This window comes from Ooceraea biroi, chromosome 1, assembly GCF_003672135.1.
Source record: "Ooceraea biroi isolate clonal line C1 chromosome 1, Obir_v5.4, whole genome shotgun sequence".
NCBI classification, from domain to species: domain Eukaryota; kingdom Metazoa; phylum Arthropoda; class Insecta; order Hymenoptera; family Formicidae; genus Ooceraea; species Ooceraea biroi.
The window spans coordinates 20,862,718-20,876,712 of record NC_039506.1 but is presented as its reverse complement, the minus strand read 5'-3'; the positions used below and the strand labels follow the sequence as shown (position 1 = coordinate 20,876,712).

At 45.8% G+C, this 13,995-nt stretch overlaps 1 protein-coding gene across 1 annotated transcript in view; it reads right to left on the bottom strand.

Moving 5' to 3' along the window:
* LOC105278518 (probable serine/threonine-protein kinase DDB_G0267686) overlaps positions 1–13,995 on the bottom strand; it is a 133,263-nt gene that overhangs the window by 91,636 nt on the left and 27,632 nt on the right. The gene's annotated exons all lie outside the window — the stretch shown is intronic.

Genomic DNA, 13,995 nt, shown 5'->3' with positions numbered 1-13,995 from the left:
TTTTGTCGCGAGCAGAGAACATTCGCCAGGGGCGAGTGGTGGGTTGCTCGTCTTCGTCTGCATTTCACCCGGCAGTTCACTCGTCTCCCTTGCTCCTCGGGCGTTTTGACGTGCCGCCACCCTCGTCGCGAACAGTCGCCCCGTCAAATGAAAGCACTTTTCCGCCGAATAGACAAAATAAATCGAGTCGCGCATGACAATGCCGATAATTTCGCAACAATACGCGCTCGCCCCCGCGCGTCGCCGTACGCACGAATAAATACGCGCTCGCAGGAAACGCGCGCGCGAAAAACCGACCGGCGGGGTGCACAGCTTTCGGTAGGGTTGCTTTGCACGTCCTGCTCCCGCGTTTCTTCTCCAAACAACCGGACTGGGGTGAATCAGCGCGAGATAAAACGCACTGAAACGCTCTTTTTGCTGGCGGTCAGTTTTACTTCCTTCTGCGAGAGAGATATCGCTCATCGGTGGAAGCACCGATCATTTAATCAGCATAAAGGAAAATCCATAATTCGATGTCATCGTTAATATTTTAACAGCTGCAGAGAGCAAACTCGAACAACCGAGATACAAAAATACTCTCGGGTACGTGCCATTGTTTACTAAAACGAGAGAAAAGCTCTAATCAAGCAGAAGGGACCAATATAGTGCGATGATTTATCGGCGATAATTAAAGGGCCGAACCGTCACTACCGGCTGCGTGCCGATGACCAACGACCAACACGTGAGACTCGTATTAATAGGATGTTTTAACATGAGCACCGCGAACGTGAGCTCCCATCAATTCCAACCCCGAAAAAGATCCGCTGAAAATTTATCTACGACATTATGCGAACGGATGCGAACCACAAACGTATCGTCGCGAAATCATGGGACGCGCGGGTTTGATTAAAAGGGGAGAAAACGAGAAGCTGCACGATGAATTGTGATCCGGAAATTTGTTGGCTGTCCGCATCTCTTATATTGCCGAATCGCTCATGTATAATATACTGTATTACAAGTTTCGACGGTAATCGCAGATCCTCACGGTAAAATCGAGGAAGCGGAGACTCTTGTCAGTCGGTGGGATTCCATCAATGACGCTCACACGTACGTAACGTCTTCCCTTCGTCGAGAACACTCGGAATCCATCTCGTCGCAAACGGCTAAGCACGTGGGAACGACTTCTCTTCCTCTCTCTCTCTTTTTCTCTGTCGAGTTCTTCGCGAAAGTATCGAAGGAAGTTGGATGGGATACGGTTACGATGATGTGGAAAAAGGGGACTTTTTAATGGCGTACCCAGGTGTCGGGATCCCTATCGACGTTAAGCTGTACCTAATGCCTACTTCGCCCGCCCGCGCCTGTCTCGCTCATCGACCGAACAATCTCGCTTATTTCCACGGTAAATACTCATCCTCGCGGCTGCAATCTCCTTTCCTTAATTGCAATGAAGCGAGCGCAGTAATAAAGGAGAAAAATGATCGCTCTGTGACGCTGCTGAAACGGCCACGGCTGATCATAAAGCTGCTCTCCATTCGCGACTCGTGATAGTTAATCAGAAAGTTAAGTACATATTTCTTTCATTTTATCAATGTCAATACGATTTTTACCCTTCGCGCGTGCTGATATTTGCTTCACTAATTTTTAATCAAATGATTTATAAATTTATCCTTTCAGCGATCATCATCTGCTTAAACGCACGTGATTTCTTGCAAGATAAACGCGCGGCGGCTGTACATGTTTAATATTAATGTTTTTCGTCTGACTCGCTCAAACATTTTCAAACTTTGTCCAATTTACTTTCGAAACTGATGGTCTCACGATGCGAGCGCCTCCGTCTGGTCGTCCTATCTTCGTCTTGCACCTAACGAGTCATCTCACCCAAGGTCGACCGCTTCGAGAACTCCTTCGCCACCCTCGAAATCCCCGGGAGCCACTACCCCCGGTGGTAAAATCCAGCGGCCCGATATCCACTTCTGAACTGCAGGAAAAATGGGAGGCGTGAGAGGTGCGTGGCCGTGCAACATTGGGAGGTAATATACGAGCGTACCGCTCGAGTCCGTGCGCAAACTTGATGTAGAGACCTCTCTCTTGAAAAGTGGCTGTCCTTGCCGGCACCGCCACAGTAGTTTCTGTCATGATTTACAGGTAAGGGCGACGCCGGGCGTCCCGACGGTTCTCAGTCCGACTCACTGAGGATTACGGTACACGGTACACGGTACATAGCGATAGAGAAAGGGAGACAAAGAGAGAGAGAGAAAAAGAAAGACATCGAGACCGTGCCAGCGAGTACCCTCAACTGCTTTGAATTCTTCTCTAGTGTTTACGGCAAAGCTTCACTCGCAAGTGCTATCATTGCACTCCATAAGAGGCAAGCAGAAGAATCAATATGAACAGATAAGACAGCCTTTCTACCAGTTCATTGTTAGTGCGAGCTAATTAAAACATTTTATTAATAAGAATAATCAACGTATGATATTTCCAAAATTGGAAAGATGTATTGAGACATGTCGCTGTTTAATAAATACGAATAATCGATGGAATCAAAGTTGCTTATCAAGAAGTTTCATTATTAAATTTTACACTGTAATCCTTCTTATCAAAGTAATCACTACAATCTGAAATCAATCTTAGCACACGACGAGATAAGTATCCATATCGAACACGAACTGCGCAGGCAGCATCGTGAGCGCTGAACTCTCGCGAAGATCAACATGTTATTCTCATGCTGAGTTATATTGCAGCAGGCCGAGCTATATTGTACATTCGTCTGCGGTTTCACCTGCGTGCATCCCTTCGTCCGTCGTGCTGCACATAAAACGCTACGAATCCCAAGATGCGACGGCGTCGTCCGTCACGCCGCGAGATCCGCTTGGTCCGGCCGCAAGTTGAGGGCGAGTTGAGGGTGAGTTGGATGGCGCGCACCGGACAGTCATTTACGTTGGTAATTCGCGGACAGTTCCTGCCACCCTCGGACTCGGGGCACCCCCGAAACTTTCTCTGAGAACTCCAACGGACGACGGACTTTAACAGTGGCGACGTACATATGTATCGGGCATACATATGTATGCGAGGGAGCGACGTGCACGATCAGAATCCTGCATCTTCGGGGGGAGTTCTTTGTCTCTGAGAGTTCCATCTTCGTCGGGACGGAAACGAATCCCGCTGACGTTTTCCGAGCGACCAGGAGGAGAAACGAGAGGAGAGGATGCGCGAGCAACCGAGAATCTGCGAGCTTGCTCCGTCCTTTTTTTCATGGAAAACGTTTTATCGAGTTTTAACGTGATCGCGTTGGAGCGGAGCGGTGCTGTAAACTGGTTACTACCGGCGGATTGATATGGGGTGACTCGAAATTCGCCGTGAAAACGAAGTCGAACGCGAAAAACGAAACGCGCACCTGCGTCGCAGCTGCCGAGGAGAACCAATCTGCCGTTGTAACGAGCACTCTTAACTGCCACCTAAATTACATTAATTACAGTCTTTAATCATAAATTGAATTGTACTCATGGATCATCGTGTTATTTAAACGGGACACGTATCGAGCGAGGTTCAATTCCGAGAAGGAACCTCCCGAGAATCTTCCGCTGCGGGGAAGCTCCGAAAAACTCTCTCGCACGGTACGTGCTCGATAATTTCTGACGCCATCGCTGTACAACGCCGTACGGACGTCGGGACGCCGACGCCTTTTCATCGCGACGCATTAGTCGCGCGGACTTTGACGAATCAATTAAATAAATGGTCGTAAATTGTAGACCCTCGGCGACGCGGAGGACGACGCGAACGAGGAGTACCGCGAACGAAAGCGCCTCCATTAAGAGCTACAACACCATCCGTTCTCTCTTTCTCTCTTCTCTCTCATCATCCCTATCCCGTTTGGCAGAATGATGCTGGCAGCCACTCTCAGCCCTCGCCGCGTCGCTGTTGTCGTCACCGACGTTACAGGAATCACATTGGATCTACAAAGGGTTGACAGAAGACTTTCATCAATGCGTACGACGCCTCCATTGTTCTTGCCATAAGATTGATCCTGCGTGGCGTTCCCCGCGTTTACCCGCGTGGAATCACCGGCTGAAGGATGTCGTAAAACGATACAGTCCTCCTCCCTGCGGGAGCTGGAAAGAGTTATAATAGAAACGCGCCGTGTCGAGGGATATTAAATCTCTCCCGCTGAAACGTCTTTCCCGTCTATAAATCAGACAATCGCGATGGCAAATTCGGTATCCGCATTACGCCACGCGGCATTGTCAATAATAATGCCTCAGGCTCTCAGAGAGAAAGCCGGACTGATGAACAAACCGGAAATGCTTTGCGAAATTTCGAAATTACGACGTACAAGGCACAGGTACGTGTATATAAAATTATATACGTGTATTTAGCGACTAATGTGCGAAACGTTCACGAAATTCGAACGCGCCTGATTGATGACACGTAACTCTCGAGAACGCGCGAACGTTTATCTCACCGATCGTGCCCCGACGTCTGCCTGATACGGAAACTGAGCCACGTAGCCAAGGGGGTTGCTCGCAGGAATCGTAATAATGCACGTAACCCGCGCGAGAAATATACAGTGCGCGGCAGATGGATTTATGATGGAGAACGGCGCCGTCTTGAAGAGGCCGCGGAGCGAAAACGCGAACACGAGATGCGAGCGAGGGGGATGAACGAGGCGGAGAGGACGGTACGAGAGGGTGCGCTATTTAGTGCGCCACGTCGACTATGTCAACGTTATTATACCGCAGATTCTCAAGGGAGGCCTCCCGCGCGCTCCGAGGAGGAGAGACGCGACCGAGACGAATAGATCATGGAAGCGGTTTTTTAAAATATGGATAGGCAGAGCACGTCGTCGACGAAAGAGTGTTCTTATCTCGCTCCCGAGTAACCCTGATGTTACTCCGAGATAACTGGAAAGTAGAGTGCATGTAGGTTTCCCTTTAAGCAACTTGCGTATCGGTAGCCTTTCTTTGATCTTTAAAGATATTTTATTTTGCATCTTTAATGTTCTCAGATTTGCCTGGGTTCGCAAAATGATTTTTCATATATGTATTCTAGTGCATAAATCTGCGAAAATCTCTTATAGGTATATGTTCTCATAATTAATTGTCAAATCCTGCTATATTTCTGCAGGGGACTGATTACCGTAATAAGTGACGGGCCGTAACGACTCGAGGAAAAGAAACTGGGTTTCATCTCGGGAGACTCGTCCGTTCCGCAATCTCGTATGAAGAAAGAAGTTCCGCAGCCTGGGATATTCAAGATAACCGCGGCAATAACCGTTTCGACCCTCGCGAGAGTGAGCGAGATTGAGGCGTCTTTTATTCCCGCACGCGTGCAGAGTCCCGAGCCGTACTCCAATTTAATGAAAATTCTTTTAAGAGCTAATATCTCTCGACGAAAAGCTGCAGCGCCGTCGTCGCCATTAAAAGATCATTCAACCTCGCGTTCAAGTAACGCGAAACGATGCATCGCGGAGTGAGTAACTGCACGCTGCAACTATTTTCTGCATCTACGTCCGCAGCTGAAAGGTTTGCCATTAACCGAGCACAACTTTCAGAGAACGGACAGACATGCACGAAGGAACGTCGTCGTCGTGCTCGTCAAAAGTTTCCAGTCTCCTCGCTTCCAGTGCGTCCCGCAAAAAACATCGTCGGTGAACGTGAGTTCGTGAGGTCACCGAAACCACCCCCGCGAGACGAGGATCACTTTTTAGAAAAGCCCTTTCCGTTGTTGCGCGAGTATTAGCTTCCCGCGTGGCTTCTTCACGACGGAGCACTCGGTGCACGAAGTGCGCGATGCTTCTCGGGGGTGTTTGCCGGGGGTTTACAAGTTCTCTCTTCCGTTCCACCCCGTCCTCGCAAAAACCGCTAAGCGAAACAAGGAGTCGGGTGAAGGTGGAATTCTTTCGCGGAAAGAAATAAATAAGAACGGCGGGGGTGGTTATGCGGCAAGAGAGCAACTGCGAGGAACGGAGGGTGACGTCGGCGGAGGATAGATCAGACGCGGAGATTCCATCTTTACATCTGCCAAAAGACACACTTCACGTGAAAGCTTTCCGGCTTGCGAAAAGAGGAGGCTCGGTGGCGATAAAACAAATCGCCTGTCGATATAATGAATCGCACGTTAGATTTTTACGGCAAAATTGCCTGGAGAGATAATCGGGTCTCCGAGAGGGAAAGAGAAAGAGAGGGAGGGATGAAAAGGAGCAACGAAAATGCACTTGTGATGAAAATGGAGCTAGTTCGCTTATTTATACATCGCGTTTCCATCAGCTGAAGGCACAAGTTGGACGTTAACTCAGTAATTATGCTACGTCGGGAATTTGCGACCTGCTTTCTCCTGCCGTCCATTGAACGAACACTTGGACAAACGATGGTTCGCGCTCGGATCCCCTCGAAAGGAGAGATCGCTCTTCGTTTCCTGAGCGAGATTGAGATTTCGACGATGAATGGATCACGACGTATATGCAAATCGTATTGTCGCAGTAGCGGGGTTACGGCGGAGACCTGACCGGCCAATTAGCTTCTCAAGAGGGGCCCCTCGATATATAGAATCGTGCATCAACTTGAATGGACGATTCCGCGCGCAATTATAGCCGGTTTAAGCGAAGGAAACCAAAGCTGAATCGATGAGGAATGAAAGAACTTTTATAAAAGATTTCGCATCATAAATTATATTAGTAAAGTATTATATAAGCATACTTGATAACACATCATAAAAATCATTTATTGTATTTTATTCTTTTCATATACAGGGTGAGGCACCTAAAACAGGCCACCTGAATATCTCGGCTGTTATTGGTGATAGAAAAAAATGTGTCAGACCAAACTTGCATGGTTTCGAGGGACACATAATTTGTTCTAAATAATTTTTTATTAGGTGGACGCGTAGAGGTCATATGAAGGTCAACTTCGTTTTTTAAAATGGTATGATGTGTTTGTTTACGTACCATCTAGTAGAGCGTTTAAAGATGCGCACATTGATCTACGGGTCAAAATCATTCAAGGTCACTGAAGGCTAAAATTTCTAAGTGCTAGAACTTTTTCATTTCTGAGTTTACGGTATTTTCAATAGCAAAGAACTCTAGGTAATATAAAAAAATATAGATATCAACAACTCAGAACTTCTCGGAAAAGAAAAAATTTCTAAGAGCTAGAACTTTTTCATTTCTGAATTTACGGTATTTTCAATAGCAGGGAACTCTAGGCAATATAAAAAATAATGATATAAACAACTCAGAACTTCTCGGAAAAGAAAAAATTTCTAAGAGCTAGAACTTTTTCATTTTTGAATTTACGGTATTTTTAATAGCAGGGAACTCTAGGCAATATAAGAAATAATGATATCATCAACTCAGAACTTCTCGGAAAAGAAAAAATTTCTAACGGCTAGAACTTTTTCATTTCTGAGTTTACAGTATTTTTAATAGCAGAGAACTCTAGGCAATATACAAAATAATGATAACAACAACTCAGATCTTCGCGGAAAAAGAAAAAATTTCTAAGGGCTAGAACTTTTTCATTTCTGAGTTTACAGTATTTTTAATAGCAGAGAACTTTGGGCAATATAAAGTAAATTATTTTCCCTTGCAGTTGGCCTTCAGTGACCTTGAATGATTTTGACCCGTAGATCAATGTGCGCATCTTCAAACGCTCTACTAGATGGTACGTAAAAAAACATATCATACCATTTTAAAAAACGAAGTTGACCTTCATATGACCTCTATGCGTCCACCTAATAAAAAACTATTTAGAACAAATTATGTGTCCCTCGAAACCATGCAAGTTTGGTCTGACACATTTTTTTCTATCACCAATAACAGCCGAGATATTCAGGTAGCCTGTTTTAGGTACCTCACCCTGTATACATTATTTTTATCGGAACTAAACAATTTGCACTATTTTAAATCAGACTTTTGACAAATTGTAATTTTTTACATTCCCAGGCGAGCATCAGGCAACGGGGGTGCGGAAAAAGGTCGGGGCGAGTTTTCGTAGAGGCGTCCTCTCTGGAAAAGCTCTCGAGGCAATCCCTCTATCGATATTCTCGAAATGCAGAGTTCGATTTCAACAATCGTAACAGTCTAACGATGAATCAAGTTTCGACAAAAATAAAATTCAACCTTCGATCTCACATTTTTTGTTTTACCATTTATTATTCATTTTATTTATAGGAGAAACATTGCATTGTCTTTGCTCACTCATTCACTTCACTCACCGTTGATAACGACACAGTTTTCTCGGCACGAAGCGGTCTCGTTCTCGACAAATAACCCCCAGGTGGGTAAAGAAGACTACCACCGATAACACAGGGTGGTGCTTGCGAAGCTTGCGCAAACTGAGACAGCTTTTCACGAGTTATCCGTGGAGTAGCATGTGTCTCTGTTCCCTGCCGAGAGTTATCATAGATCTTGGACTATTCTTTCCATGATAACGACTCGATCATCACCAACGAAGAAGCTAGAGCTTTCGAAAAACTTATTCTCTCATTCGCTGTTGCAATTCGCATATTCAATAATATTTTTAGTTGCAACAAAAGTCCATAACGTTGTTTAATTTTTTTAATGAAAAAAAGATGACAAGTTCTCTCTCTCTCTCTGGAAAGATGGAATCATGCAGTTTCCACAAAAATGGCAAATGTTAGTATAACAAGACGTAGTAGTTGAATAAATATTTAAGCGTGTATATATAATTTTGTTTTAGGATTTTGTTAAAATAATACTATGAGCTTTTGTTACAATGTTACCCAATGCATGTAACTCAGTTACATATTTATATAGTACACTGAAAGCTTAAGCACATTTATATTATATGCTGATGGGATAGATATTTCATGATTATAATGAATATAATGCACATTATGCATATTGTGCGTAAACATCCCCGTAACAAACTGTGTGAGTGCGAATACAATGCGCGCAATACGCGTAACATGCATAATGTAAATCGCGTACGTGTAATTTAACAGCAAACGCTGCTTGAACAGTTCAAGCTGCCGTACGAAATAATTCTATAGAGGAAGAGAGGAACACGTATATTAATGTGCATTAAATGCATGAAAAAATTATATACGATTACATATGTTGGAATAACTGGGAGAGACGGAGTTTCCACATTAACTGGGTAAATCACAGGGGTGATATCCACCCCGATTGCACCGTGCTCGCGATGTCGGCGTGTCGCTTCGCGCCGCGCATAAATTTCTGGATAATCGTAGCATATTTGACAAGTATGTGATTTGATAGTATTCATCTTCGTTTTCGCTAATGTGCGTAGAATTCCTTCCGTGAATTTTTGAATGAAGAAGTCGTGTGGCGTTCCGAAATACATTCACCTGTGTGTATTCGGTGCGATATAGCTGTCTACTGGAGCAGCTCGATATGCTTTTTGTTGCGTCTAGTCTAGTCGACTTTATGCGATATGTGAATCTTTTGCACTCCTTTTCTTTTTATTATACCGTAAAAATCACTAGGTCCATCCACCAGGTGAATCTTTCATCAGACAAATGGAGAAAAAATATTTCAGATGAAAGATGGAGAGTGCTAGTGACTGTATGTGTACTGAAAAATTGGCTAAACCGAGTATTAATGATAAACAGCGAAAAAAGATCATAAAAGCTCTTATCGAACTTATTAACCACCGTCACTGATGATGGAAGCGCATTGCCGGACGCATGCTCGCATCGCGTTAATAGTCCGAAAATGATGGGCACAAAAACGCGAAAGTGAGGCGTGCACAGAGAGTGGGTTGGCAAAAAGCGAGGGTGCCGCGGGCGAGAAAAATGAGGCGAACCCCGACGTGGACCACCGATGTTAAACACGATACGGCGGAAACGCGTCGCGCCGCGTTTATGGTCGCGTTATCGCGCGGTCGTAGAATTTCTCATCAGGTTTTCCGACGTAATGTGCATGAAAAAAGCGAGAAAAAGCCAGGGAATAGACAGAAAGAAAGAGAGAGGAAGCAAGGGATAAAAGGAGAAAACAGGCAAGTAGAGAAAACTGAACGAACTACTTCTCGCGAGAGGAAATTCTGCCGCCGAGTCGTGCAAGTCAGGAGCAATGAGAGGATTCGCGTGCTCCGTTATCGGAAAAGTTCTCTGTATCGGCGACGTTCGAAAGGAACGCTTCCTTTTACGTTCGAATATCACTTTCCTTCCACGCTCGGCGAGCGATCAATGCCCGGACTTACAAGCGAAAAACGAGAGGAGCGCTCACTCGAATCCATCTTACTGCCATGAGGTGCGAGTTCGTAGACGACAAGGTAGATCAAGAATGACAAAATCGCAGGAAGAAATTGCGAGATGATACTCTGACGCGCTTTCCGCTTTCCGCTTTCCGCACTTACAGCTCGCGTTAGTAAAGGCAGCGGTTTCTATTCCATTGCTCTCTCGCGTAAATGTGACTACGGGATATCGCGATATTCAAGCGATGTGTCGATGCACGTTCGCCACTCAGAATACGATCGCGGACTTTAATTTTATTGGAAAACGGGATTTTCTCCTGAGGGAAGGTAATCTTCTCTCGAGAAAATAACTCTCTCACTCTCTTCCTTTCTTGTACTTATTGCGTTTATACGCTCGCTCTTTCTTCCGCGAGTTTAAGTTGCTTCGATTTTGCAGCTATTACGTACGCCGAGCGTGTCCGTGCAGTTCATCGAGGAAAAATGAGAAATAAAACGTATCACGGAAGTACGTATCCGGAAAATCGGACGGGTGCATCCCCGTACATCTCCGTTTTCATCCTTTTTCATCGCGAGGACTCAGTCACGTTTCGAGGTGCATCATACAAGTCGCGCGTAAATAACGATGTATCGGGGATTCAAGCCACTTTAAGGAATGAGAAAGATCACAGGCGAAATCCGGCGATGTGCGGTGAAGATCCAGATACGTTTTAATGACGCTCAATCTCCGGATTGGATTGCGCTGCATCCGCGAGGAAGGCAGGAAGGAAACGATCCTACGGCGAATATCCGGCAGTTCGTTTCCGTCCTGCCGTCACTTATTTGTGAAATATAGCGCTCGCCTCGCGGTACCGGGACTTATACGATACTGCAATATTGAATCTCTCGAGTGGCGGTGACGGGAGAGAGGGTTGCACGAAGGGTGTCCCCTGAGCCTATAATAACATAACTTAGACGAAGCGAATCGATCAAGCCGAATATCTGAATATATGCGCCGGTTGACATTCCCCAACGAAATGGTTTACGTGCAACTTGCTCGCGGCGTTATTAATAATTGAACGTGTGCAGTATTCACAGCTCGCGCGTATTAGACGATTGATCCACCGCGCGGCCTCCAACCCCTTGTAACGCGCGCTCTTTACGCAAGTCGGCGTGATTACGGCTCTCGCGCACCCCAGGGGAGTTATCATCCCTTGCGGTCCCACGTCGCGCCCACGATGCGTCGTGTTTTTGCTTCAGCGACTTGCCTGCACCGTTGCGGATTACGTCGTTACAAGGTCGCGGCTAATAAAAGTAAGTAACGCAAAATTATAATAACGGAGGTAAAAATAAAAAAATCGACATAGGCGGTTCGTTATTGCGCGAGTGATGCTGCTCGGGAAAAAAATATTGCGGAATTATTGCAGGAAGTGAATTATGCACACCGATGGCAACATTCGTTTGACGATGAATACATGATTAACGAGACAGGGACATTACATTTATATGGATCACTCTAAGGAATTCTAATGCGACGTGCATTTGAAATAATTCAGATTCTTGCTCAATGTAGCCTGCACGAAGTTCTGCAGTGAAATTAAGATTCTTCCGAAGCCTCGAGGGTTCCTGGGGGCTGCGGGATGAAAAAGCGGAGGCAGACCGAAACGACCGGGACGACCGAGTTACATAAGCGAATACGACTTAATTTGCAGCTCGCATTCAAAGTGAGTTAATTAATCACGACGAAGTGACGAGAGAGAGAGCCGACCAGCAGCCTCCCGAGCAGTGTCTTCTTCCCGATAACGCGTCAAGCCCGATAAAAGTTCCGGATTAAGAACTCCCGAGGCGCCCAAGATTTATCGATACACGATGAATCGAATAATGGCAGCGATCGCGCGCGCGAGGAACGCGATTAGTCTCGCTCTCCCGCACGCGGTCGTTCCAGGTTGAACGGGAATCCATCACGCGGACATATTGGATTTGAGAGTGGATCGAAAGCTCGTTTCCTGCAGGCGCATACCATCCCTCCATGTGCACCTACGTGCACCGTGATATTCTTGCCAAGAATATACCCCCGTCGTGCCCGATTAACGCCGGTCGATCTAATAATCCTCACGAAAATTGCATTTATTGTAACGTCGAGATTATCATCGCGAGGAATTTATTTCTCTCGAATTATTGATAAATTAACACACGCGTCGCGAGAGAAAAATAATGTTATAAAATATTTAATATTAGTAATATTAAACAATAATATTGATTCTCTGTTGAGAGATAGATCCATTACGTGCGAGATATACGCGAGATCACAAGCTCACTCGCAAGGTGTATCATTCTTAAACCGGATGCGGTATGAAAGGGAGAATGAGGGAGAATAAACCACCGTATCCACGCAATGCTCCAACGCGGATTCAGTGATGTGCGAACATCGACGTAGATGACCAGTTACACCCCTCAAGATCTTCCGAAATCTTCCGTCCATCTTCATCTATCAAAATGTTCGGACATGACGTCATCGTCGCAATCGCTGGAAGCTGAGAGCGAATTCCGAGTTCCGTGGCGTCCGCGTTACAACCACCGCTATTCAACAATCAGGAAGCTATCCTGACTTCAGCGCAACGAGAATATTATGGGGAACACGTGCAAGGATAGCGCGCGACGCGGAAACTTCGACGTCTCCACGGGATATCGAACTGGTACTTGTTGCAAATTTGAATAAGTCCGCTCGGTGTTCGTGTAACTCACCCCCGCGCGCGCGGTCTCGAGCACCCCTCGAGAACGAGAGCGGTATTTGATATGACGTAATCGATAAAGAGGCAACGGTGTTACTTCACAGCAGTAACGGCAACACGAAAAGAGCATATTTCCGAGCGGGATTTCCGCGTTAACGAGCGCGAGAGCCCGGCGCCGTCGAGCGGAGCGAAGATCGAAGATGAAGCGTTGCGACCGCAAAAGCAATTACCGCTAATCCGGTACGCGAGGCGGCGCGAGATAAACGGCGAGATATAATAAAATGCAGCTGCTCCCCCCCCCCTCTCTCTCTCTCTCTTTCTCTGTCTTTGTGGTCCCGCGTGCGATCTCATGCAAATTCAAACAGCTCGTTTTCTACCGCGATGACGGGCAACGGCGAAACGAACGGTCCCGTCGTTTTCTCTCGACGTCCTCTCGACCACACTGCAAATAACCTGCGCCGACCTCGTGCCGCGACTCCGTCAAAGTATTAAAACGCTAACGAGGACTCGGGATGGAGAACGATAAGAGTCACGAGCGATAATTCGATGCAAAGACCCGGCAGATGTCTAATCTCGCCTCGACGAGGAAGAGGAGATATTAGCCGACGAATTCGAATAAGGTGAGGAATATCGACGACGATCGTGTGATTATTAATATCAATGATATTTTGGCTTTCTCATTTTTTGGCTACTGAACGTAAGTGAACACTGAGGAGAAGTCGAAAAATAGCGTTTATCGATCTGGAGATTGTCTATTCTAGATAGCAGGCTGCCAAAATTTGTGGTCGCAGGAAACTTTGAACGAGGCCAGCATGATTATTAATAATAACGTTATGATACTGGATGGAATACTATTGGATGAATCAAAACTCTGGCGACGTTTCAGTAGATAACGATTACGAGCATTATCAAACGGCAATATTTTCAAGCATTATCGAGTATTATGAAACACCGAAAACGCTGTAGATTATTTAAGTAAACAGATGATTTTGATGATGAATAAGCGGGTTGATTTTTAGTAGGAAACAATAGTGCTTTCCAACTCGTTCAACATTAATGGCATTACAAAACGTTTCTTCTCTGCTCCGTCTGCCAAGCGTGAACAAATATCGTGCGGAACAGCGGCGGGTAGTTTA